At 40.9% G+C, this 23,181-nt stretch overlaps 1 protein-coding gene and 1 long non-coding RNA gene across 2 annotated transcripts in view; one reads left to right on the top strand and one right to left on the bottom strand.

Moving 5' to 3' along the window:
* Nucleotides 1-23,181, bottom strand: part of HS6ST3 (heparan sulfate 6-O-sulfotransferase 3) — a 666,511-nt gene that overhangs the window by 8,869 nt on the left and 634,461 nt on the right. The window lies entirely within an intron of this gene.
* Nucleotides 6,196-23,181, top strand: part of LOC117803119 — a 28,351-nt gene continuing 11,365 nt past the window's right edge. Inside the window, exon 1 of the long non-coding RNA XR_004626787.1 lies at nt 6,196-6,500. This is a non-coding gene — a long non-coding RNA (uncharacterized LOC117803119). The remainder of the gene's footprint in view (nt 6,501-23,181) is intronic.

Below are 23,181 nucleotides of genomic sequence, written 5' to 3'. Positions count from 1 at the left end.
GGCAAGAAAAGTGTAAAGAGGCAAGAAGAGAGTTGGAAAAGTCAACAGGTAAAGACACAACACAAAGTACTAGAGGAAAGTAACTATTGATTTAAAACGAGGAAAATCCTTCTCATAATTTGAACAGCCTGCCAGTGGACTGGGCTGCCCACCCCACCGCTGGCACCAGGAGTGACCCTCAGAGGTCCCCTGAGCAGACAGAGGATCCTGAAGAGCTCTGAAAGGAACCCCGGGCTTCCCTTGGCCAAGCTAAACTGGCTTTAAAAACAAATTAATACCCAGTAAAAGCAATGACAAACATAAGTGCTTTAAGGGTGTAGTGCTTTTTTATGATGCTTTTAAAAAAAGGACTCAATGAACTATAATATTTAAAACTCTACATTTACTATACTCAGTTTTTTCAATGTCTAGCCAGTTTTGAAATGTGCTAAGGGAACTACAATAGCTTAAGAAACGCTAGCTTCTCCTTAAATTAGAGAGAGAAATGTGCTGAAACTGCCACAGACAGGCCAGCCTGAGCGCTTGCTTTTGCCAATCATCATTTTACATTACTCTGTTGTCTTTTGCGGTGACAGAATGACAATTTCATCAGTGGAAGGAAATTTCCCGAAAGGTCAGTAGGGAAAGCAGAAAAGGACTGACACAGCTTCTGGGCTCCACAAGGAAATGTCGACAGGAAAGTTTTGTTTGGAGTGGCTATTACTATGGTTGAATATTATATGACAGGTCATTATTAATCCTGCTTTGGTCCTATGTCAGGACTTGTTCATGTTCCAGTTTTACAGCAGAGACTGATTTTTATTTCACGAAGCAAGTGCATAATAGATATAGAAACACAATAATGATGACAGTGATGTAACTCAGGTGGGTTAAGGGTGCCAAACACATCAAGACAGAAGAATTTAAATCAGAGCGATAGTTGCATGGAGTCACAAATGGAAAATTCAGAATTTCCCTGTTAATTGGGCAAAACAGGTAACACACAAACAAAGGTTTTAAGGAAAAAAGATGATGATGGTCAATGGATAATTCTCAACCTCATTCATGTGTCTCAGATTTAGAAATGTTCCAGATTTTTAAAATAATCATAAGAGCTGGAGGATTATAGGGGCAAGAATTACAGTGGTTCGGGACATAAAGGTTTATCTGGAGCCTGTTTGTGCAACCTTAGTGGCTTTTGTCTCACTCAGAAAAATTGGCCATAGACTTCCTGGGGCCTTCATTCCATTCGGAAATGTACATGGTCTCAAAGCTGACTGAAACTGGCTTGGCTTAAAATGGTATTGGTTTCAAATTTAACTTCATTCATTTAACATTGCACTTAACAGTGACTAGCCAAATCGTAGGATGATGTTTACATGAGTAAAATAAGTTCCAAATGTCTGCAAGGCCGACCAGCCAAATAGATAAGAGATCAATCTGTAAATAAAACTCTGACATCAAGACACAAAAGTGTACTGGTGGGACATCTATACTGATGAAGTAAAAACTTGTCCCATCTCGTGGTTCCGGAATGGAGTGGCTCATAACATTTGGGTATTGCTTTAGTCAGACATACTCTCATGCATATTTTGTTTATTTGTTTAAATCCTGCCAAGGAGTCAAAATAGAAAGTTAGAAAAATAGGAAAAATAAACCAACAGGGTTGAAGAGGACTCAACTACTGGAGAAAGCAATAACACTTAAAATTGATCAGTGGAATCATTTTTTCTCATTTCTATTTTTTCCTCTTTTTTCATTTTCTTCTCTACTTTCAGACAAAAAACTGCAAAGATCACTATTGAAATGATGGCTACATCCAGGCCACACATCTCATGGTTGTTGCCTACAAACTTGGCTCCAGGTTTATGAACTTCCTGCTTACTCAAAAACAATTCGAACTCATTGTCTTCTGCTCTCCAAACACCCAATTCAGTTTCTAGGGAGAAGCCTTAGAGGGTTCTGTACTATTTGAATTTGCAAGTTTCTTTTGTTAGGCCTTACTTATTCAACGCACAATGGAAGATAAGACAAAGACCAGGGAAGGACAAGCAGCTCCCCAGCAAAGGAATTTGTTAATTCTGCAAATGTTAATAGAGCCCCATGATTGTCAAGCACCCAGCCAGGCACTGGGGACTCAGAGATTACTAACACCTTGCTCTCAAGAGGATCGCCAGCACCCAGGGATTTTGGTGCGGTGACAGAAATGCTAACTACCACGTTAAAGCAATGTTCTACCAATCTCCGGGGACAAGAGCAATCTCCAAGACAGATAACTTTATTTGTCGGTGACAGCGTCCTATCAGCAGGCCGGCTGTTTGCCACCTACTTCACTGAGAGTTTGGGTGAATTCATTTAAGGGTGTCGGTATAAGCAATTGCAGCTTTCTAGAATTGTCATTCTTGGGGCCCCAAGGTAGCGATGGCAAATACCTGTGTACTCAGGAAGATTAGGAAACAGGGCACCTTGGTTGGTTCAATGATCATTTTAATGGATAATGATCTTAGGGGCCATCGCGGCGTCCTCAAGTTCAGAGGCACAGAACACACACTTTTTCACAGCTGCTTTAGAACCCCTTCAGTGCCTTGCTCTGCTGCGAAGTAATCATATTGTGCAATTCCGAACGCAGCACGGAGGCGTGACCGACTTCCCACAGTCTCTGCCTTGTCCTTTGCTCGTTTGCATCCTGCAAAACACCTTCTGGTCTTTTCCTGCCCAACTCAAGCCTCCTATCCATCTTGGCTGACTTTTCCAGTCTCGAGGGTTTTACTGCATCACTTGCTGCACTTTTAACTTGCATGTGAATGCCGTGGTCACCTCTACCCTTGACTCTCCTCTTTGATAACTGGACTCAGGCCTCAAGTCCCAGAGCACTTCACCCAAAGTCCCGCTCACAGCCGCGGTTCAACACCCGATGCCCCGTAAAAGAAATTATCATCATAGAAGATAAATGTATTTTAATGACGAAGGTTAATACTGCCTTTGATAAATACGCCTTTCTTTCCTTTCCCAAAACTGATCTGATATTATTTTTGACTGTCTAAAATGTGTGAAAAGAGTAGAGACATGATCTACGAATGCAGTCATCCTTGGATTGCGACGGTCCACATGCAGAGAGAGAGACACTCAACACGGACTTTGGGTAAAAAGTAGAGTGTTTCAAACAACAGGTAATTAGGAGCGATGAGGTGGCTCTTTAAAAATGTTAAGCTTACTAGTTTTCTTCCCTACTGCTTCAAGAACCTGTATTTCACTAAGCAGTTTATTGTATAATTGCTCATTTCTTTAATTAGCAAGCCATTTAATTAACACATGCTTATCGAGGGTTTGTTATGTGTAAGGATCTGCTCTAGCAAATGTGGAGAACATAAAAAAATAAATAAATAAAACGCCCTCAAGTATTGTGGGTGTTAGGATGGTAGATTCAAAAAAGACACCTGGTAGCAAGGAGGTAAGGAGTGGACAGGCAGTATTGAAGAGAAGACTTAAGAATGTACAGAAAGCAGAGTGGTCTAATTAGACCAGGAGGTTCATGTTGTGCATTTCACAAAATGTTTGCTTAATAAATGAATGGATGGTAGGAGGACATAAGCGAGAAGAGGATGTTGAACCCAAGTAGTCATGGGCTCTGAATACGACTGGCAATTGCTAAAATGGGAAAAGAGTTGATTTAAGAAGATTCATTAGGCAACAGTGTTCAGGATGGACAGAGTAGGCAGAGCCAGGACAGATGTTTGGTAGCTGTGGTGAAGGGCCAGCAGGAAAGAGCCCAGAACCGTCGGTGTTGATAAGGAAGAAATCAGGGACAGATTCGTATCATGCACCCATGTGTCATTATTCCATCCTCATTTCCACATTGCCAGCTTCCTCCAAACTACCTTTTTCTCCTCTGTATTTCTTCTTCCCTTCTATCTAATCCTTTCCTCTAGATTCCTCAATGAAAGAAGGCAGAGCTAGTATGCTTATCAATACGGTGGAATGAGGAGTATACATCTCTGGAACCACCCTGTCTGTGATGATTCAAAAAATATTCACTTTTATGAAGCTATCACTTGCCTAGCCAATGAAAATACATCTAGAAGAGCCTACAAAATGCTACATTCACTGGGGAGATTTAATAAATGTATTCCTTCCACCACTAGCCTAACCCTCGTAAAATCAAGCAACAAAATTAGTATCATCAAGGTCCACAGTTCTGTGCATTCAGAAAAACCAGCCTCCTGTGATGTCCTCTGAAAGCTGTTCCACTTGTGTTCTATCTCTATTCCAGCAACGAGTGACTGTTCTATCCCTTGAACAGGCCTCATGCCTTAGTCATTATCCCCCAGAGCATATGACGCATGACCTTATACAACCTGGATGTTCTGTTGTTCAGTGTTTGTGGAATGAATAAATATTTTATCAGCTACCATTTCAGGGATTCTGATAGTCACGTCCCTAGGAAACTGAACTTGCTGCCTTCACCAACAAAAGTTGCCCAGGCTAATGGCTTCTCTTAGCCTAAATCTTGTGAAATGTATGGGAAATAATCAATTTCTCCACCTTCCTCTTGCCCTGCAGACTTTTCAGGGAGTTTTCCCCTAGATAATCAAGTTTTGCCGAAGCTCAGTATCTCACAAAGACACAGTTGAGTGGTTGTAAGGTAGACTTGGGGGTCATCTGAAGGAGATCTTTGGTTCTCTCATGGAGTAGTTCAGACACTCAACGGTATACATCTTACACACAAGCTCGTGTGCATTTTCAAATAGTGAAACTTAGCTCCCCTCTGCCCTGCTGTACTGCATGCTGGAGTCATTTTCCAAATGCTGAGAATGGAATTAATTTCTGGACTCTCTTTAGAGCCGCACGCTCATTATGGGCTATCCATTCTTCATTATCTCAGTAGAGTATTATCTGCGCTATCCTGTATCTGATAGGGGGAACTGTGGCAGTTAGAGCTTGGCAATCAGGCTGCCCTTTGACACGGTGATGAAAAGATCTTTTATTCAAGCCTTGAAAACAAATTAAAGAATTTAAGAATGATGTTCTAAGCAAATGGGAAATTGGGAACTATGATTGTTAAGTATGGTAATAAAGAACTTTCGGCAGCTGACAATGGTTGTGTCAGAGAGATTGGTTCCAAGGATGTCCAGTATTGTGATGAGAAAATGGAGACACGCACACGTGGGTGGTTATCTTACTTCACACAGAAGCCATGCATCCCCCGCCACACGGCCACCACTCCCCCCTCCCGGCGACTTACAAAGCAGCCAGACCCTTCTGGCTAAGGCATTTTTTTTACGTACTACCCTGAGATCTTGACTCTTTTCTATCACAAAGATAGAGGGGGGAGGAATGCCCACAGCCCATGGTGCTTCCCTCAGGAGGAGAGACGCTTCTCGTCCCTTTTTTTTTTTTTTTTTGCCGGCGTACCTGATAACTTTAGAGGGAGAATACTTTTAGATGTAGCTGGTCTGGCATTTTTTTTTTTTTAATCTGTGATTTTCCCCCTTCCCCCAATTAGAAACGCAATATATTGTCACTATGGAAAATATGAGCAATGCAGAACACCGAGAAAGAAAAAAAACATTAAAATTATCTATAATCACTTCACTTCACTCAGAGATAACCACAGTTAAATACCTATTCCTTTCTTTAGAGATTTGAGATCATAAAGGAACATTTTATTTTTAACCTGTACTTGTAAGTCAAAACTACAGAGTGAACACTTTTTCTATTTTATTTAATATTCTTCCATAAGAGTGTAATATTCCAATTATAGCTGTACCATAATTTATGTGACTAATCTCCCAGTTTGGGACAATTAGGCTGATTCTGTTTGAAGGAGGATACTATAAACAAAAATCTGGTGACTATCCTAGGCCATAAATATTTATGCAAGGAATAAATTGCTAGGAGTAGAACTTCGAGGCAAGAGAATTGCCCCCATTTCACTGTCATAATGCCAAAATATAGCTGACCATCGTTAGCACAGGAGAGGACAGGGCCATTCGGTGGGGCCCGACATCAGGAGGCCACCTGGGCGCCCAGGCAGCGCTATGCAGCAAAGGCTCCGGGCCCTGCTAGCCCCTGGCCAGACCGGGAAGGTACCCTGCCAAGAACGCGAATCTAAGCTGCATGTTCAAGGACGGCCGGGGTGGGGCTTGTGACATGGTGGGGTGGAAACATTCTTCCAAAAAGATTTGTTTATTTTGCAATTAAAGAGCAGCTGGACTAGCAAACGACGGACGAAACATTTGTGGCCTCAAATCCCACGCCTCAGTACTGCGGCTAGAGGAAAGCCGACATGGGGATCAGAAAGACGGGGCTCCTCACCCGACTGTATCCGGGCCGGCCCTCGAGGAAACAGCGTCCGGAGAGGCAGCATGTCTGCGATGTTTAGATGTCAACTAACTTTAATTAGGGGAAGCCGCACACCGCCCCCAAACGACCAAACCAAAGCGTGAAGCCAGCGGCCGCTCGACTGTACTGGTCATTTCGCAGGAACGATCAGCCCGCCCTCCAGCCTCCCCGGGGAAGAGGTAGTATTTATCAATAAGATAACACTTTTCAATCCTGTCACCTCTCTGCTTTCTACTGACACGGACCCTCGCAGCCTCGGACTCACTAAAATGCCATGATTTTCGGGTGGCTGTCCTATTTGCTTTCACTTTCTCCCATGAGGCTGCTGCAAGAATACATTTCAGGGAATGCATGTTCCAGGGGCTTGCTTTTGCTATCTCGCTGAGTACAGTTCCTTCCAGTACAGTTCCAAATGTGCCAGGGAGGGTCCGGCTCTCATGCATCATTCAGGACTTCCGTGATTATTTGGTTCAGAGGCGCCCTGCTCTGCGCTGCCTTGCTGGGATTTCTGCGCGAGGCCGTCTCCAGGCGCTGTGCTCTGCCGAGCTGTGGTTTATGCATGTGGGCATCCACCTGAAGCCGCAGCCGCCCCGGAGTGAGATAAGGCCCAATTCCGTCTCACTTGCAGCTCGGATCCCAGCCGGGCAAAGCAGAACACCAGATAGAACACTCAGATTGTATTATCAGGGCCATGCGTGTTCAGCTGGGCTCTCTTCTTAGCTAATTTCCCAGACGCTGCTTTTAGCAAATGTGAGAATTACATAGGGTAGAAGCAACGAGGTGTTTCCAGTGCAATTGTTTTGCTCTAGCCAATTTGGAAAGGAAAAGAAGTAAATCAGGATATTTAAGAGCAAGGCATGTGTTTCAATATTTAGGTTTATATCTGACAGCTTTGATACAGATTTTCCTAAAATATCACAGGAACTTAAAGAAAAAAAAAGTCGTCTCTGTCCAGATTTTGCTGTGCTCTTCCATCCCTTGCCAGTCCTCAAAGAAAGAGTGACTTGGAGCTCATCCCTCAGGCAATGATGGAGCAAGCTAACTTAAAATATGCAAAGTTCCATGCGGAACAAAAATTGATAACAATAGTAATATAATGGCTAACATTTATTGAGTGTCATCTTACGTCCCGATAGAGTTATTCAGTGCTGTACTTGCATTAGCCAGTTTGGTCGACAAAATAACCCTTCGAGTTACCCTTTTAGATGATGTCTGTAATTTCACAAAGATCTCACAAAGAGAGTTCTGATGGTCTTCTATCCTCTTCTAGGAGTCAGGCTGTCTTAGAGATGCAGTTTGTGATTTCATGCTGCAGTGGTCCACACTTTGTTGAACTCAAAGCTCTAGAAGCAAAATGAGCATCTCGGGGTGAGGGGTTTGTGGTTACCTGGGTAGGGGTGGGGAGGTGGGCAGCAGGCAGTGAGGGTGAGGCAGCACACCGTAGGGTCGGGGAGGGCAGAGGGCTTAGCTCAACCTCTGGAGTATATGGGTCCAGAGGGTTTTCTAGATAGTCACAGCTTAGCAGTTCAGAAACAATTCTCCTGACCCCAGCACGCACATGAAACTGCATAACAAATTTGCACTTGAGCTGCAGAACTAGTGGGAAAGACTGCAGCGCAGCTGCGTTCCTTTTTAACACTCCTGAGGAATCTAGAAGCCAAAAACTCTAGTAAGCTCGGGACAATAATGGATGGTTGGAAATTGCGGCACAAGAGAATTCAGATGAGCGAGAGCTCACACAATGCCACAATTCTTTTTCTGGCTTTAAAATAAGTCTTTTTTTTTTTTTTTAACGAAATACTACGGAATCTCAGAAATGTGTTCAAAGGAGGTTGCTGATCCTGCAGTTGGCTTTTATTTAGGAAGAGCAGATTCAAGAAAATACAAGTCCAGCTCTACTCATTCGGACATGGCAAGAGCGCATACTTTCAAGGCTGCTGGAAACTTCGCTTAAGGTGCAGAGGAAAGAGAATAGGTTTGAAGTGTGAAAGATCTGGATTTCAATTTCAGAGCCACCTCACTCTTCACGTGACCTGGTTAGCTGATATGACCTCTGGGAGCCCTGGTTTCCTCATCTAAATAGCCAGAGTATAAATGCTAACTTCATAGAGTTGCCGGAATAAAATAATGAGTGTGAAGCGCCCAGCATTAGCTGACGCACAGCCCCAACTCCACACGCATGAAGAGGGTGTCCTCCTCTTCAACAACTGTCCTTCCTCCATGAGTATCAGACCCTCAGAAGCGACCAGAATAGGTGATGGTTTAAATATCAAACAAGCTGTGTTAACAACAACAACAACAACAAAATGAGAAGGCTTCACTATTTGTGAACATGCTTACAATTTTCAAAATACTTTCCTCATCCTTTATTTCATTTGATCCTCAGGAAAAGACGGTATCATAGCAGAATTTTACCAATGAGGAGACTAACACCCGGGGATACGAAAGGATGATCCCGAGGTAAAAGAACTCAGAGGCAGAGGCAGTGAGACTTCTCTTTTTCTTCTTCTCCAACCATTCTACTCATTGATTTGTTTATTTAAAAGTAGTTTTGGATTATGTCTTTCATGCCACACACTGTGCTAGGCTCCTGGGATGTAAGGGTCCGCAAGACCGCAGCCTGACCCCAAGGCGTTGACCACATAGCCCTGCTTGATGATCCCACACTGTTGTGTTTTGCTCCAGCGTAGTCAAATTAGAAAGAAACCATGGAATCCTCACGTTATCCTACAGTTTGGAGGTTTCATTGATTTGGCTATTAGCTCATTTTCTCCTTAAAATGTGCAGAAAAGGGGGACCCAGAAAAAATAGCCAGAAATGCCAGAATATGGATACACCTGCAGGTCATATTTAAAGTTGTAGAAAAAAATTATTCTGAAATAATAAACTGGTATTTCTAAGTAAGCAGTGCTGTGGGCCCCAATCTCAGGGCTCCTAATGCCCGGTGGTCTCTCTTTCTGTGATGCCAGTAGATCACTAAGAGGTGATCATTAAAGGATTACTAGATGGTGATATTCTAATTCTATCATTTCTGTTTCACGTGTTAGCTGCAATACTCCTACAAGGAGAAACTTCCCCTTATCCACGATTTGATCCCCCAGGGTATAGTTGATATAGGTAGGAAAGGTAGATGAATGTTTGACTCATGTTAATCCCTGGTTTTCAAAATAGTAGACTGCTTTCCTAGAATCCCCCAGAGGAGTATTTTGTTGATGTCATTTGTTTGTTTTTATATCATTATTAGCTTGTGAATCTAAACCTAGTGAGTTTCAACACATTGCTGTCATTATACTTATTTGATATTCAAATCATCTACTTTTTGGCCAGCTGGAGCTAATTCAAGATGGAACCTGGGTCCCTTTATACAACCCTTGTAAGCCTTTTATGCATATTCTTAAAGGATCTTAAACATTGCCAAAGTTCATTATTAACAAAGACCAAGAAAGATGGAATTAGAGCCGGAAATTCACCACTGCTCCTACCGAACAAAATGATTGCTGCTCAGCCTCCCCTCCTGGCCAGCATCACCTCCCCTCCTGGCCAGCATCACCTCTCCTCCCGGCCAGCATTTCCTCTCTCGTCCCTACCAGGCAATGGAACTGCCGCTTCGGCTAATGACATCTGAGCATTGAAAGGGAAACAGACCAGACACCATCTTTAACTCTCCTATGTCCTATCTGGGTCCAAACATCAGGGGTTTCTGCTTTCATTTCTTCTTCTGTTTTTCTTCTTCAACGCACGTGCGTGACATTTTCCTCTGTGCTAGGAACAACAGGCAGGGCTGATGATTCATAGTGCCAATGTCACTGCACAAACTCATCTAGAAGACAGCAAATTATGCTGAAAGTAACACAGAGCCCTCATCAGGTTCTCTCCAAAATCCACTTATCCATGCTAACAGCCTGAGCTCCTTCCAGAAGCCCCCCTTATCACGTGGACACTCAATGGGATCTAAAGAACTGCTGTAATTCTGCCCAATTAATAAAGCAATGACAGAAATTTAGAAAAACAGATGCATGATCATTTAAATCTCCCAGGAAAAAATCAATTCGTTTTGTCTAAACTTTGCCTTGGGTGCTCCCTTCATCAATTCAAGTGTGGAGCACAGTGACCTTAAGTTGCAAATATTTTTCTTTGGGTGTGATTGAAGCATCAGAGGGGTAATAGCTTTCAACATGCATTTCTTAGAGATTTAAAAACACTCAAATGAGGACGCTGATTTTCCCACTTTGCTATATGTAAATCAGAGAAAATAATCTTTAAGATACTCAAAATAAATGTAGCTTGGGACTGCTCGAGTTAGCTTTACCTTTGTGCAGTCAATACCTGGATTAAAAATAAGATGATGTGTCCCTTAAGAAGCAGAATAATGCAACTGTAATGCCCTTGCTCTGTGAACTTCCCTAAAGGTACCGCCTCTGCATTTATTATTTCTCTTGGTGGTAAGAATCTGAATTTAATAATCAGAAAGAAAGAAGTAGTCTGTTTTTTAAAAATTGACACCGCTCGCATCCCTGACTCTTCCATTGACATGATGTGAAACATGCTGATGTTAATCTCAAATGAAAAACAATTCAAACCCCATAACGCAGGCAAACGTATATAACCAAAGAGAGAAAGAAAGAAAAAACAACAGAAAACAGTCAACAAAAAACCAGCTAACAGCGTTTCATCAGCTTTAAGTTTATGGTTTATTACAGCCACAAGAGGGCTCTCAAATCTTTCCAAACACTACGTAAGTGCTGAGAACTGTTTTTCTAGTAATTAATTTCTACAAATCAATATTACCTATTAATGCACATTACAGAGACAAGCTACAGACTTCTGATACTCTATGCTCAAGTTAAAGAGAGAATTTCCTATGAAAATTCTAGGGGCCTGCAGTGATTGTAAGTCAAAACCAAAATGAGTTGCACCTGTGATTTCCTGTGTCTGCTCTAGCATAAAAAATCCCAACACTGCACATTTCACCAAAGGTTAAAACTGAATTTGAAGCACTGTGTATATAATGGAATACATTGACCTCCAATGCATTTTAAAGGCTGTCTGCTTCCTTCCACCACAAAATGCACCCCCAAAACAGCCAAGGAGGCTGATACACAAAAGCTAAAAGGCAGTGACCCTTTCCCGGGGTCTGGGGGAAGTTGCTAGAGCTATTAGTCCTGGTGGTTTTTGGCTCATGCTTTATGGTATTGACGTTTGCAGCCTACACCGCAAAAGACGCTTGCGATGAAAGAGGGTATTTTAATTCTCTGTTAAGCCAGAAGATAGGGTAGGATCTATTGTGGTACTTGGGCAGAAAAGGAGGTTTCGGCAAACAAGGACAGACTGGAAAGTCTGCTTTCTCCAAAGCTCTGGCAGAAGAGAATACTACCTATCACCCCTACCTCGGGCAAAATATGGGAACAGAACAGAAATGCTCCCAAACATTCTGTCAGACTCATTAAAATATCAAAATCGTCTTTGTACAAACTCAGAAAGCCCCTCTGAGCTTTGATATGAAAGGGCTTTTGATAACAGCCTTTTCTCTAATGGGGTAACATAGACACAATGAAGGGTAAGGATTGGTAACAGCTTTACTGCCATAGGGCGGGAGTATTTCCATGGCATTTTGGGGATGTGGACCTTCTCCTTCTGGACAGCTTGCTCTCCTAGAACTGTCAATACAAGCTGGGTGGAGAGAGGAGGGGGACACCAGCTAGGACAGCTCAAAGGTCTCTCCTGATCAGAGTTTCCACATACTCATTTATTTCTGAAATTAAGAATTATCATAGAGTAAATCCCTAGTTCAGGAAAGGCCAGTGTTCTGCCTTTGACTCAGGCACCTAAGAGAAGTGCAATGGAAAAACAAATTCTCTCTCTGATATCCTACACTGCTCGGCATATGCCCCAAATGCAAGTTGAACTGAACCTTGATGTAAAGTGTGTACATTTTTAACTAACACTCTTCAGTTAGTGGTTCCCCAGGTTTTTTTAAAATTGAAGTTTAACTGACATATAATACAGTTAACCCTTGAACAGTGCAGGGGTTAGGGGCACCCATCCTTGGCACAGTTGAAAATCTATTTATAATTTTGACTCCCCCAAAACTTTACTAACTGTTTATAGTTGACCAGAAGCCCTACAGATACCATAAACAGGTGATGAATGCATATTTTGTGTGTCATACATATGATATACTGTACTTTTACCATAAAGTAAGCTGGAGAAAAGAAAATGCTATTAAGAAAATCATAAGGAACAGAAAATACATTACAGTACCACTCAACCATTTTTAAAAAAAATCCATCTGTAAGTGGCCTTGTGCATGTTCAAGGATGAATGGTACTATGTTAGTTTCAGGTGTATAACACAGTGATTCAACATTTATATGTATTATGAAATGCTCAACATGATAAGTGGAGTTACTGTCTGCCACTATACAAAATTACCACAATATTATTGACTATATTCCATATGCTCTTTCACCTGCATGTCTTAGTTATTTTATAACTAGAAGCCTATAGCTCTTAATCCCCTTCATCTATTTCATCCATCTCTACCAGTTTTTTCTCTGTATTTATGAATCTGTTCTGGTTTTTGTTTATTTGTTTGTTCTTTTTAAAAAATATTTCACATATAAGTGAAATGATATGGTATTTGTCTTTCTATGGCTTATTTCACTTAGCATTATACACTCTAGCTTCATCCATGTTGTCACAAATGGCAAGATCTCATCCTTTTTTATGGCTGAGTAATATTTCATTATAAGATATATGTGAATATATATCTCACAATCTCAATGATGTGTATACATATCTCACACATCTTCTTTATCCGTTCATCTAACAATGGATACTTGGGCTGCTTCCATATCTTGGCTACTGTAAAAAATGCTGCAGTAAACATAGGGTGCATATGTCTTTTCAAATTAGTGTTTTTGTTTTCTTTGGGTAAATATCCAGAAGTGGAACGGCTGGATGGTAGGGTAGTTCTGTTTTTAATTTTTGGAGGAAACTCCATACTGTTTTCCACAGTGGCTGTACCAATTTATATTCCCACCAACAGTGTGTACAAGTTCATTTCTCTCCACAACCTCACCAACACTTATTATTTCTTGTCTTTTTGATTCTAGCCATTCTGACAGGTGTAAGGTGATATCTCATTATGGTTTTGACTTGCATGTCATTGGCTTCCCCAAGTTGAATTCCCGGTTTAAGTAGCAGTGGTCCCTCTTAATTTGCCTACATTTCTTTTTTGAAATTTCAAAAGGTGCCTCCTAAGAGATGATTTTTTTTTCAGTTGTAATACAGAATTCCATAGAAGTCCTTTCTCTTCATCACTTTACATGTTACTTTTGTGCTGTCTCACATCTATCCCAGAATACTTTCATTCATGCAGCCGCAGAACATTGACCTTCTCATGTGACATCGCTTGTTAAAGCGTTCTGGCCATGACCTGGGACTGAAGTTTAGCCTAGGACTTAGATATACACATGAGGGCCCTCAGCTTGGTCTTGACTCAGAGCCCTGCCCTTCCAGAAGGCAGCTAGGACTGAGGCAGACCTTGTGAAGGAGGAGGTCAAGCAGTAAGGAGGTAGAAACATATCCTTAATGGATCCCAGGGCATTTTGGTTTTGCACAAAGCACATCTAGTCAAAGTTAAGTATATTTTTTGACATTTTGATCTGTATACTTAAAATCACTCAAGGTTACAAAAAGATGGAATTTCCCACATCTCAGCAGAAGGCAAATGTTACATACTGTGTGTTTGTGACCCTCCCTGCCCCCCTTCACAGCAAATTCACATGTTGAAACTGTAACCCCCAATGAGATGGTATTAGAAGGCAGGGCTTTGGGGAGGTGACTAGGTTTAAATGAGATTAAGAGAGTGGAGCCCCCATGATGGGTTTAGTGCTCTCATAAGAAGAAAAAGAGACCAGAGCTTCTCCTCTTTACCATGTGAGGGTACAAGAAGACAGCTCTCTGAAATCAGGAAGAAGGTCTTACCAGACACTGAATCTGCACCCTGGTCTTGAACTTCCCAGCCTCCAGTACTGCAAGAAAGAAATCCCTATTGTTTAAGCCACCTAGTCTATGGTATCTTATTATAGTAGCCCAAATTGATCGAGATAGCAAAGGTTGGTGTTTTCCAGAAAATAAGGGAACACTTTGTTCACCATCCTTCCCCTCACATAGAATATCCATATCTGATCATACTAAAACCTGCTTTCTAAAGAAATTAAATGACTAAATGATCGCCATGATGGCTGGGGTAGGGGCTGAGGTTTTGCAGGACTAATCTTTCTCAATTTAGAATTCACCAGCCCAAGTGCTTTGTCTTCACTAATCAACTCAAAACCCATCACTGACCTCCCATTGAGAGGTGTTATAAGTTGAATTATGTTGCCCCAAAAGTTGTTGAAGTCCTACCCCCCAGTACTTGTGAATGTGAACTTATTTGGAAATCAGGTCTTTGTAAAGAATCAAGTTAAGATGAGGTCAGTAGTGTCTTCAGTATGGCTAATGCAGTATGGCTAGTGTCCTTGTAAAGAGGACATTTGGACACAGAGACAATGTGAAAAGGGAAGACAATGTGAAGACACAAGGAGAAGGTGACCATCTATAAGCCAAGGGATGTCTGAACATACCAGAAACTAGGAGAAAAGCATGAAATATTCTCCCTCACTAAGCTAGAAGGAATCAACCTTGCCAGCATCTGTTTTAGGCTTCTGGACTCCAGAACTGTGAAATGATATATTTCTGTTGTTTTAGCCACATCGTTTTTGGCACTTTTGCTACAGCAGCCCTTGAAAACTAATGCAGGGGAGAGATTTATTAGAGAAATAGAAGAATACAATGGCAGAGGAAACCCATACTAGCTACCCAGATTAATAAGCCTGGTTTTTCTCTATAAATATGGATGGACCATTAAGGTTTACTAAACATTTGAGGGAAAAAAATGAATAAACAGAATAACTGCCTGGGAGAAATAGGCAATTTAATAAATAAAATGTATTATTCTGACTATCCTGAAAAGTTATTGCATCCATTAAATAAGAATGGGATAGTAAGAAAAAGAACATGAAAGAGTTCTTAGAAATTAACTTATATTCATATATGTGTTTGACCTGAAAAAATCATTAGATGGAAGAAATGATAAGATCCAGGAAACCTGGCAGATGGGGAGGGAGCAAATGTGGAAAATATGAGAAAGTAAGAGACAAGGAAATGGATTCTATAGGTCCAATACCTGTCTAGAAAAAATTGCCAACAGAGAGTAAAGAAAAAAACAAGAAACTACAGGAAGAAATAATGAAAGTAAAAATAGAGTATTTCCTAAGCCTAAAAAACCATAAATTTTCAAATTGAAAAGTCTTGTGGAATTCAAGGAATGTAAATGCAACCTTAGAGTCTCAAAGATAAAGAGATGTTCCCAAAAGCTTCTAGAGAGGAGGGATCTAAAAAGAGATAGGATAAAATAAAAATTAAATTGCTAACAAATTTCTCATCAGAATTCTGAATGCTGGAAATACTGGATCAGTGATTTCAAAATTCTGAGGGAAAATGACTTTTTAAAAAAATTTGGCTACTTTATTTATTTATTTATTTATTTATTTATTTATTTATTTTTTATTACGTTCAGTTAGCCACTGTGTAGTACATCATTAGTTTTTGATGTAGTGTTCAATGATTCCTTAGTTACGCATAACACCCAGTGCTCATCACAACATGTGCCTTCCTTAATACCCATCACCCTCATACCCCCTCCCTGCATCCCCTTCCCTTCTGAAACCCTCAGTTTGTTTCCTGGGGTTCATAGTTTCTCATGGTTCGTCTCCCTCTCTGACTTCTCCCCCTTCAGATTTCCCTCCCTTCCCTTATGGTTCTCTGTGCTATTGCTTATGTTCCACATATGAGTGAAATCATATGATAATTGTCTTTCTCTGCTTGACTTACTTCACTTAGCATAATCCCCTCCAGTTCCATCCATGTCGATGCAAATGGTAATCATCCTTTCTGATGGCTAAATAATATTCCATTGTATATATGAACCACATCTTCTTTATCCAATAATCTGTTGAAGGACATCTCATCTCCTTCCACAATTTGGCTATTGTGGACATTGCTGCTATGAACATTAGGGTGCAGGTGCCCCTTCTTTTCACTACATCTGTATCTTGGGTAAATACCTAGTAGTGCAATTGCTGGGTCGTAGGGTAGCTCTATTTTTAACATCTTGAGGAACCTCCATACTGTTTTCCAGAGTGGCTCTACCAGCTTGCATTCCCACCAGCAGTGTAAGAGGGATCCCCTTTCTCCACATCCTCGCCAACATTTGTTGTTTCCTGTTTTGTTAATTTTTGCCATTCTAGTTGGTGAAAGGTGGTATCTCATTGTGGTTTTGATTTGTATTTCCCTGATGACTAGTGATGTTGAGCATTTTGTCATGTGTCTGTTCGCCATTTGTATGTCTTCTTTGAAGAAGTGTTTGTTCATGTCTTCTGCCCATTTTTTGAGGTTATTTGTTTTTTGAGTGTTAAGTTTGAGAAGTTCTTTATATATCTTGGATAAAAGTAGAATTTTCTACCTAGTCAAACCATCAATGAAGTGTAGAATAAGAAATATTGATATGCTCAGGAAAGCCACCTCTTCCACACTCTCTGGAAAGAAAAATCTATATTCTGGAAAACATCCCAACATAAGTAAAAAGAAATCCATGAAAAAGAGGTGGGAATCTAAGACACTGAATTAACAGTCTACAAGGGAAAGATCACTAGCATGACAACTTGGATATCTCCAAGAAGAGGAGGAAAGTGAGAAGTGAAGTGAAATAAAAGTGGTTTCCTTTCAACAAATACCAGAATTCTTAGATTGTATATTTTAGATAATAATGATGAAACAGGTATAGATTTCTTCTCTCCATAAGATAAAGATAATCCCTATTGCATAGGGACACCATCAGTGACAGAGTGCATAATGGAGTATAGAGTATACCCTTCTCAAGAAGGAGAGATGCACATTGATGCCTTTTCCCACCCTTGCATTCAGTTGAAATGACATGGGAGAGGTTCTCCTAAAGTCAGATGTGAAGTCCACACTATACCCTTTTTCTGTGTTTTTTTTTTTACATTTTCTTTCCTATTTTTGCTTTTCTTTCTTTTTATCACATCCTAGGATAGCTGTGGAATACATAAACCTACACACAGGCTACTATTTTCTTTCTTTTTTTTTAATTGATTATTTTGAATTTATTTATTTATTTTTAATAATAATTTTTATTATGTTATGTTAGTCACCACACAGTACATCCTTAGTTTTTGATGTAGTGTTCCATGATTCATTACTTGCGTGTAACACCCAGTGCTCCATGCAATACGTGCCCTCCTTAATATCCATCACCGGCCTATCCCAATCCCCCACCCCCATCCCCTCTGAAGCCCTCAGTTTGTTTCCCAGAGTCCATAGTCTCTCATGGTTCATTCCCCCTTCTGTTTACCCCCCCCTTCATTCTTCTCCTTCTCCTACCGATCTCCCTGCTATTTCTTATGTTCCATAAACGAGTGAGACAATTAGGCTACTATTTTCTGGAAGTAAATTGCAAATTTATCTTGATGGCCAACTAACTTCAGAACCAAGGGCTTTATATATAGTTCTTGTGCCAGGCCAGATATCTGATTAGAGAAGAGGCAGGGCTGATCTCACAGGTACTATGATCAGAGAGGACCAGAAGGAAGAAGGCCCTGAGTCCTAAGAAACTCTAAAGATAAGAAGCCGAGAACCCTACACCATATTCCTTTAGGTTCAAATCTGCAGGAGTCACTGAAAACATGAAACCCTCCAGCAAATCCTAAGTCAGGGTATCAAAGATATATCTCCATTGTCCAATATCAATGCTTAAGAGGTGTGTGTCTGTGTGTGTGTGTTCATAAATACAAAGATAATTCCTCATATTCAGAAGGAAAAGAGACACCATGTGTGATATTGTGATTTATAATAAGAAATATATATTTGGTGTTCATCTAGTTCCTGGCATAGAGCTTCTAAACCTTGGAATTTCCTGAAGAGATGAGTGCATAAAGGTGTCTTTTTTTATGTTAATGAGGTGACTGTTGGAAAGCCCCTAGGTAACCTAAGGACAGGAGATGGTTGCCAGGAGAACCAACCATGTGCATAGTTCCATCTGGACCTTCAGTTCCAGACCTGACCACTCAGGAGGGAAGATTGAAGGCCAATGGACAATGATTTAATCGATCAAGGCTGTGTAATGAAACCACCACAAAAAAAAAAAAAAAAAAAAAAAAAAAGAAAAGAAAAAGACCGATTTCAGAGACCTTCCAGGGTTGGTGAACATGAGATATGTGGTGAGTGGCTACTTAGACCATAGAAGCTTCGCACCCTTTCCCCATACCTTGCTGAATGCATCTCTTAGACCTGACTGTTCCTGGGTCATATTCTTTTATAATAAACTGGTGATCTAGTAAGTAAAATATTTCTCTGAGTTCCGGGAGCCTTTCTATCAAACTAATTAAACCCAAGGAGGAGGTGGAGGGAAACTGATTTGTAGCCAGTTGCTCAGAAGCACAGGTAATAGCCTGGGCTTGCAACTGGAGTCTGAAGAGGTGGTGGGGGGTGGGGGAGGCGGTCTTGTAGGACTGAGCCCTTAACCTGTGGGATCCGACGCTATCTCCAGGTAGATAGTGTCAGAATTGAGTTGAATTGTAGGATACCCAGCTGGTATCAGAGAATTACTTGGTGGTATGGGAAAACTCTCTCCACACATAGTAATTAGGATTAGAATTATCCATGATTGGTTGACAACTTTATAATGAGCAGAGCTTCACCTAATAGTTGGGAGTAACTGATCTCTCCAGGCTTGAAGAATAAAAGGTTAGCAAGCTGACAACTGTTAGCAGGCAAACTGCCCTTCTATGCAAACGTCATTGTTCTTATGTGCCAGTGAGGAGGGAAAAAAATTTTTTTGAAAGGTTAATTTTAAGATTCAACTTCCAAATTCTTCTTAGGAAAAGAACTGGTCTAGCTTAGTGGAGGCCTCATGGTAGAGGCTTACAGGGAAATATTGGCCAGCAGGAAGTTTCTGATGGCAGGGAGATTGAAAGATTTGTAGAAAAGAGATGACTAATATTAGCTCTTAAATTGATCTCTTGCGACTCTGTATTGTAAGCCCTCCTTGCCACCTCAAGCCATCAGTAAAGTCTGGTATACAAACATACATCTTGTGTGGGTGGTAGACTGGGGCAATCCAGGACAAGAGGCTGAGCCAGGATTGGAATGCCAGTGAATTTAGGCCATCAGAGCCAAAGGTGACCTTGAAGAGGAATGAAGTTCTCTCACTGCATAGAAAACTTGGGGAAGGATATGTGCTTCCCTGTCTATCCTCCAGACCCTGATTCTGACAGTATGACCCCAGCCCACCTGGTAGACCTTACCCTCCACAACCACGTGCACTCTTTGACCAAGATTCCCCCATGACCAAAGTCTATTCTGGGCAAATTCTTTCTGATCTAATAGAAATTGAATCTTCTAGCTTGTCTGTGACTTGGGCTTGGGACCCAGATATTCTTGGTTCTCCCAAACTTTCCTCTTGGATTTCAAGCTTTGATATTCTTCATATTTTAAGCAAGGCTTTCTTTGGGTGTAGAAAGACTAAATTACAGCGGTAGGTACAAATGGTTATTTATTATATGTGTTCGACTTTCTAATTTGTTTTTAATGAGGACTCCTATTCATGTGTTTTATTCATTAATTCACTCCATTGATACTTACATACCTACTACGTTGCAGGCACTGTATGTTCCAGTCTATGAAGTAATTCCGCCCTTTAGTACATTGTAACAAATGTATTTGCTTCCTGATATAAAAAAAATTGAATAATATTAAGCTTTTTCTTTAGCGTCCTTTTTACAAATAACTGCACTTTTCCAATTTACATGGAGTTCCAGACATTTATTGAACATATTCCAACAATTCTTTAACACTCCAGCCAAGTGGGTAAAAAAGAATTGCTATTCTGATTCTAAGATGATTTAGGAACAGGGCCCAAATCATATCAGAAGTAGAAAAGCCCTTTAAAAATAGGACTCTTTCTTTCGGATTCCTCTCTGCCAAAGCAAAGCAGGGCAGGGTCTCGTGACGGTGCCTTATCACTTCCTAGCTAACATGCTGAAGAGATTTCCTTTGCAGCCCCAAGGTAAGTAACAAGAATGGCTTTTCATTTCTGCTCTTGGTTTTACACCACTAAAAATGTTCATTTTGCTTCATTAACAAGGAAAAGATTCACACTGTCTGGGGGCCTGCTGCTCCTTCATACAGAACATTGTTTCCTTATCGCTTGTCCTAAACAGACCCAACGGAGTTGGGAGGTCTCTAGAGAATTTGTTTTTGGATGGCCCCTATTATTAGTACTTGTGTATTGTTCACAGCAGAGAGGCCTATAATTAAGCTGCAGGAAAACTTGAATGGTAATTTCTCATTTTTGACTAACACAAGTAATAGAAAAATTGCCTAAACTCTTTCCCTACACTTTGGTTGTTATTTTGTTTTGTGTTTCACGGACAGTTTCCCATTAGGTAAAGGCAAAGCAGATTTCCTCACCCCAAAACATACCCAAGCAAATTCCCCAAAGTCAGAGCAACTCATATTTCCCTCGATTTCAACTTAATAATTAATCCGTTTTTAAATTTTTCCTAAGAAGATTTGCTCATTAGACAGAATCCAAGCTGTGACACCACTTACTTGAATAAATTACTTAACCTTTCTGAGCTTTACTTTCCTTGTTTCTAAATGGTAATAAAAATAGTACCAAGCTCACAGGGTTTCCTGTGAGGATTTAGTGAGACACAATATGGAAAAATCTTGGCACAGAGCCTATCATATAATAAGCATTAAATGAAGGTCAGCTATTCTCATCATTCATTATGTTTTAGGATAATAATAATAATAAATAAAAACAACCCACACAAATAGTTTTCACTTCCATGTGCCTGGTGAGGGGAGGAAATAGGTTTGCTTCCTCCTTTTCTCTTCCACATCTTTGTCTCCCTCAGCTGAAGAAAGGAAAGGGATTTCTAATCGATTGGTTTGAATCCAGAACATGATGAAGCCACGCTTTCCTGATAAGAAGGGCTAGCAGGCCTTCAAAGGAAGCCACCGTGGTGAGACCACCCTGTACATGCTTCCCTCACACGGGGGAGCCATGATGTCTCACTCTGGCCTCCAGATCTACATCACATTCTCCAAATCACCTTTGATCTGATTTCAGCCTGCAAGGCTTTGGATGCCATCTCAGTCCTTAATCAAGAGGAACTTTGATTCCTACTTGGCATTTCTTCCCTGGTCAGAAACCCTAACTGTAGCATTCTTGTGGGTTGGCCGTAATACCATCCTAATAGTACAAAGATCTCATTCTGAATCCCGGGCCCCAGGCACTGTAACAGGCTCTATGGAAACATAACCTCATGTAAGCTCCATATTCCTCAGGGAGGAAGACATCATTATCTTCAACTTTCAGAAGACCGCCCCAGGTTTAGAGAGATTACAGCCTCTATCCCAGAACTAATAAGTGTTAGAGCCAGTATGTAAATACAGGCCTGTTTGACTGCGAAGCCAGTGTCTATAAGTCTTATTTCTCGCTGCCTTGAATGTGCTAGGATTAATAATAAGTTCCAGGGATATCAGGATAATTAAAACACAGCCTTGCCTTCAGAAAGCTCATGGTCAAGTACAGACGTTCAGGGCCAGTACTGTGTCCCACCAAGTGTGGTCTGCAGACCTCCTGCTTATGTGACTTGAGCTACCTCTTACTGCGTATGTTCCTAGCCCGTCTTAGTCCATTCAGGCTGCCATAACAAAAATACCACAGACTGGGTGGCTTAAACATAAGCATTTATTTCTCATGGTTCCAGAGGCTAGGAAGTCCAAGAGCGAGGTACTGGTGGATTCAGTGTCTGGCGAGGACCCACTTCCTGGTTCATAGATGGCTATCTTCTTGTTGTGTCTTCACAGGGTGGAAGGGAGGAGAGAGTTCTCTTCTTATAAGGGCACTAATTCCATTCATGAGGGCTCCACCTTCATGACCTAATCACCTCCCAAAGGCCCACCTTCTATTACCATTACATTGGGCGTTACATTTCAACATATGGATTTGGGGGCTGGCTGTAGACATTTAGTCCGTAATACTGCTCCTCTCCTTTTTATGCTGAATTAGGGTCACTGTGAGGCAGATCTGAGGATTCTGCATTTTTTAAAATGTATTACCAGGTGATTTTTAAAGTAATTAAAAGTTGAAAACTACTAGTTTTAAATTTAAAAGTAAAAGACAAGACAGAATAAGAAATAGCATATTCTTAGGAAATCCTAAAACATTCATCCATAAGGGTGTTCTTTTCGCCAAATGTGTCTTTTTCTAAATTCTTCTCCTGAATATTTTCTGGGGTTGCTTAAATCCACCAAACATAATTCTTAGTTAGGAAGAATCATGTTAGCATTGGATTACAATAAAAATTTTATTACTAGGCTTCACTTTAAAAAAAAGAGGACATTATTACAGGCCTAACAAGGACCATTACTCAAGCGTGATGAATGTGAAATCAGAGGTCCAAGAGCTTTTTCCTTGAGTCTAAAATATTAAGCCAATAGCTCAAATGGTTAGAGGTGACTCTATAAATTCTGCCCAGATTAGCATGTATTTGTTTTGTTCTGTGTGTGTGTGCGTGTGTGAGATTTAAAAGAAAGGAATGCTCCCAGTTTAGGAAAACTCTTCTCCCATCCCATCTGCGCTCTGCAAAAGCCTGGCTGGGCTCCCTTCTTGAATGCCCATGGACCACTGCCGTCACATGAATCATCACATTAACTTCTCACA

The sequence above is a fragment of the Ailuropoda melanoleuca genome, chromosome 7 (assembly GCF_002007445.2).
Source record: "Ailuropoda melanoleuca isolate Jingjing chromosome 7, ASM200744v2, whole genome shotgun sequence".
Taxonomy (NCBI): domain Eukaryota; kingdom Metazoa; phylum Chordata; class Mammalia; order Carnivora; family Ursidae; genus Ailuropoda; species Ailuropoda melanoleuca.
The sequence above is the reverse complement of the archived record's forward strand: the minus strand, read 5'-3'. Positions and strand labels throughout refer to the sequence as shown.